Raw genomic sequence first — 5,294 nt, forward strand, 5'->3', positions numbered from 1 at the left:
AGTCCTAGGTATGTTGGTCAAATCAAAACCATTAGACAAATTACACCAGTTTCGTTCCGTCTAGATTTACCTGCTATTTATCCTACTTTTCATGTTTCGCTGTTGAAACACGAGAGGGGCACAGGAGGGAGAGACCGAGGTTCAGATGCCACCCGCCCATTCTGGTCGACGGTGAGGAGGCGTATCAGGTTCGAGAACTGCTCGACTCACGACGCCGGGGCAGTGTTCTCCAGTACCTGGTTGACTGGGAGGGATACGGTCCGGAGGAACGGTCCTGGGTCAACGCAGGGGACATCCTCGATCCCTTACTCACTGAAGAGTTCCATAGGACACATCCGGAAAAGCCGGCCCCTCGACCACGTGGACAACCCCGGCGTCGCTTGCCCCCTCGCAGGGTGGGGGCTCTGTTACAAGTGAGGCTCCCGTATTGCCTCTCTTGCACCACCAGAGGGAACCTTCACCTGAGTATTAACCATTTTGATTCGGACTTCAATTCCCATCAGCCTTCATTCCTAGGACTGATTGCGCTACACCTGCATCCAATCATTCACTCACTCATACACGCATTTAAGCACTGCTCACTCACACTCTCATTGCGAAGTCTTGATTTGCTACGGTGGTCATTTCTGAGCATTCTTCTGTGCATTACCTTCTCTGTGGTTGAACCTGGACTGTTTTCTCGTGTCTGATCCTTGCCGCCTGCCTCGACCCTCTGCCTGTTACCTGGACTGTGATTGTTTATCTGCCTGCCCGACCTTACTCCTGTTCTCTGGTTTGTGAATGATAATATGCCTGTCCCGATCTCTCGCCTGTTATCTGGACTGTGAAATCTTTGCCTCTTCTGAGCTGTTGCCTCTGTACTATAGTTATCATTGTGATAATAAAGCTGCAGATGGATCTTCACTCCTCTGACTCGTCGTTACACCAGGGTGACGCGGAGGAGACAAATTGTTGAATAAAGTCGTTATTTTTGTTTTCTTTGCATACAAAAAGTATTCTCGTAGCTTCGTAAAATTACGGTTGAACCCCTGATGTCACATGGATTATTTTACCGATCTCCTTGCTATGTTTCTGGACCTTGATCGTGGTAATTGCATTGCTGTGTATGGGAGGGTCAGAGAGCTCTCAAAATTCATCAAAAATATCTTAATTTGTGTTCCGAAGATGAGGTCTTATGGGTTTAGAACGACATGAGGGTGAGTAATTAATGACAGAATTTTCATTTTTGGGTAAACTAATCCTTTAATCTGGCCTACAGTGTTCCTACAAATAATCATCTAAATTCTAGTGAGCCATCGTCCTGTGAGATAACCCCTAAATGACCTGACGGGGGTAACACTCATTGTGGCGAGCCACCCAGGGGAAAAAGGAAATCACATCCACGTTTACTAGTATTCACTTAGAGCTACCATTTTGAGAAAACTAGCTGTTTTCAATGGTCTTAGATCTAGTGAAGCAAAAGAAAAACAAATAGAACAAAATGGAGGTTGTAGAGAAAGAAAAAAGAAAGAAAAGAAAAAAGTCCCAAATGCTATTTTAATTAGTGGCATAACTGGAACTGAAGTTGATGAGGAAATATTGAACTTTGTGAAACAGTATGGGTCAATTAATAGAATCATCCCAGAAAGTGATCCTAGCTTAGAGTCAGAAAAGTCTTTAATAGTATTCAACTCAGGGCTAGCAGTGGGAACCCTCTGGACAATGCTTCCTATGTCCAACAAGTACAAAATAATGCTGATGTCTCTTGTAGCTTTTGTAGCTTTGCTTTTCTGTTGGAATCGCTATCTTACTATCACTTTCTGTTGTTTAAACTGCTAAAATATAACTTAATTATCACCATACTTCTGATATTGTCTAACATACTAATTTGATATTGTTCGCTTTTAAATCTAAACCGCGAGTGCAGCGCGTTAGCATTCCGTTAGCCTGTAAGCTTGTCAGCTTGTCATTCTCGCCTACCATTTATTTTTCTCTGTCTCTCTTGTTCCGATTCTTTTTTTCTCTCACTCCGTTTTTCACAAGTTCATCAAATAACTGTGGTAAGTCGGAATCATTCAACAATTACGGTGAGTAATGGATTCTTCTCCTGTTATTGTCACTTGCACTGCTTGCCACATGTATTGTGTAGCTTTCTTTGTCAGCGGCAAGGGATTCACATGTGACAAATGCAGGGAAATAGTTAGGCTGACAGAGAAGATTTCAGAACTAGAGGCACGCATCCAAACTTTAATTGAGGATAGTAAGAGATACAGCTTTGGATGCGACTAGCTTAGCGAGTCCTGTACATTGTTTGGTTCCAGATGCAGAGCTCCCGCAGCAGGGCGACTGGGTGACTGTGAGGCGGTATAGTCGCGGGACAAAACACCGCTCTTCCGTTCCGATCAAAACATTAAAGGGGTCATATGATGCGATTTCAATTTTTCCTTTCCAAAAGAGAACGATATCCGCTTTGTGATGCCTAGAGCTGATCCGTGCTGTTTGCTGAGGAAATACATCAACTTTGCGCTGTGGATCGCGCTGTGGATGTGGATCTGTGGATCGGCTTTCACCATGTCCAGCCTGGGGTCGTCACATGTGGTTGCCGCAAGCCCACCTGTCGCTCCTTCGTCGAATCCGCCAGCCATGCCGTTCTCAAGCCCACCGGCCGTTTCTCACTCTAGCCCACCCGCTGCCGCTCACTCTAGCCCGCCAGCCTCCGCTCACTCTAGCCCACCATGTGTGACGCTGTGTGTTTCGTTGTGAAAGCGAAACGACTTTGTTTGGCCTTCCAAAAGAGGACACAACTAGAAATCAGTGGTTAAGTTGTATTTACGTACGTAACCGAGACGTTCCCTATCTGTCGGTCACTACGAGTTATGTCATGATCGACATTATGGGGCCCTGGAAAGCACCACAACCTGAACCCCGTCACAACACCATGGCGTAGCCAATGTTGGCAAGTGGCCGCGTGTCAGACAAACACTATGCAAAGGTCTTAACCATCCCACCGCCCCAGCACAAATTCGCTGACCTTGGTACCCGCAGGGACCACAGGTGAAACTGACCCAGGCCTGGGGCAGTACTACATATGGAATGGGTCTCTGGGGCAGGTCCTACCTTAGAGTAGGGATGAAGCAACTGCCAGCAGAGACTGACAGAACTCTCTGTCAAAGGGAAGACACAGGTTTACCGAGAGGGAAACCTTACCATGGAAGTATACACATATGGGATTGCCCGCAGGGAATCAAGCCATATGGGCACCTAGCCCAGTACAGGGGCTGACCGGAGACCCGGGCAAGCTAACCGATACTGGGCCTGGCGTCAGACTGCTCCGCCCAGTCTGACTGCCGGGAGTGCTGGAGGATACTCCGCCAGGGTTCGCTGTCCGGGGAACTTACTGAAGGAGGAGAAAGGCGCTCGCATCCCTGGGTGAGGGGGAATGGCGCAGCAAGCGTGACGCCCGGCCAGCTCTTCCCACCGATTACCTGTTACCCAACATACGGGAAGAAACTGGCTCAATGCGGAGACTGTAGAATCTCGCGAAGGTGTTCGTTGTCGCCCAGCCCGCAGCTCTACAGATGTCTGCCAGAGTGAATAGGAGGAGGCAACACTCCGTGTGGAGTGAGCCCTCATCCCCAGGGGGCACGGCACACCTTGGGATTGGTACTTTCTGGCACCCCTCAGGAACCTGACGATGAGATCGTGCTTTCCCAGGGACCGGCCGTCCACTGCATCGTGATGTGCTGCGATAGCAGCCACATACTGTACACTTTCAAGGTGGAGGGTGACAGCCTACGCTTCAACCCTTCTTGCAGGAAAAAAAGCACTACTCCAGTCATGCATCTTCAGGGGTCTTCTTGGCGAGAAGAACACCAGTTCGCGAACAGACTCAGAGCATAGGCTTGCCTCGTAGAGCCTATATCCTGAGTGATCGTGTTAACCACCGCAGGTGACAGATCAGCTAAGTCTGCTGCGTCCCGTCCAGGAGCCACACGTGGAGGTTCCAACGGTCTGGACGCGGGTGCCAAATGGTGCCGAGCCCCTAAGAGCAGGTCCTGTATCAGGGGGATGCGCCATGGAGGGGCTGTCACGAGGAACATGAGTTCCGGAAACCAGGTCCTGGTGGGCCAGAAAGGCGCAACCAGTAAGACCTGCTCCTCGTCCTCCCTGACCTTGCACAGTGTCTGTGCGAGAAGGCTCACTTGGGGAAACACATACTTGCGAAGAGCCCGAGGCCAGCTGTGACTCGCGGGAAGCAAACAGGTCCACCTGGGCTTCCCCGAATCGAAAACCGCCACAGTGTTGTCCGTGCGGACCAACACGTGTTTGTCTTGCAGCAGTGGCCGGCACCGCCGCAAGGCTAGTAGCACTGCCAGCAACTCGAGGCAGTTGATATGCCAAAGCAGTCGAGGCCCTGTCCAAAACCCCGAGGCTGCCTGCCCGTTGCATGTAGCGCACCAGCCCGTACTGGAGGCATCCATCGTGACAACGACATGCTTAGACACTTGTTCTAAGGGCACCCCGGCCCGTAGAAAGACAAGGTCCGTCCAGGGGCTAAATGAGCGGCAACACGTTGGCGTAACGGTCATGTGAACTGTACCGTGGCGCCATGCTCACCTCAGGACTCGGAAGTGTAACCAGTGCTGAAGTGGTCTCATATGCAGCAATCCGAGCGGCGTGACTGCGGCTGCGGATGCCATATGCCCCAGGAGCCTCTGAAAGTGTTTCAGTGGTACCACTGTCCTGCCTCTAAGGGAACTCAGGCAGTACAGCACGGACTGGGCACGCTCGTTGGCGAGACGCGCCACCATACTCACAGAGTCTAACTCCTTACCAGAAAAAGAGATTCTCTGCGCAAGGGAGAGCTTGTTCCTTTCCCAGTTGAGCCGGAGCACTAGGTCCCTGTGATCACACAACTGTTCTCGCACGCGGGCCATGCTCGAGATAGTTGAGGATCGTGATGCCCACTTCCCATAAGTGCGGCAAGGGCGCCCTCAGTGACCTTCGTAAAGACACGGGGGGACAGGAACAGCCAGAAGGGGAGGACCCTGTACTTCCATACCTGACCCTCGAGGGCAAACCGTAGGAACGGCCTGTGTCGAGGGCACATCGAGACATGAAAGTAAGCATCCTTCAGGTCGACTGCTGCAAACCAATCCTGGGGCTGGATGCATCTGATGATGCGCTTCTGCGTCAACATCTTGAACGGAAGCTTGTGAAGACCGCATTCAAGACTCGCAGATCCAGGATTGGCCGGAGGCCACCGCCTTTCTTGGGTACGATGAAGTAAGGGCTGTAAAACCCCTGCTTCATCT

The sequence above is a fragment of the Sinocyclocheilus rhinocerous genome, unplaced genomic scaffold (assembly GCF_001515625.1).
Source record: "Sinocyclocheilus rhinocerous isolate Xijiao unplaced genomic scaffold, SAMN03320098_v1.1 scaffold1235, whole genome shotgun sequence".
Lineage (NCBI taxonomy): Eukaryota > Metazoa > Chordata > Actinopteri > Cypriniformes > Cyprinidae > Sinocyclocheilus > Sinocyclocheilus rhinocerous.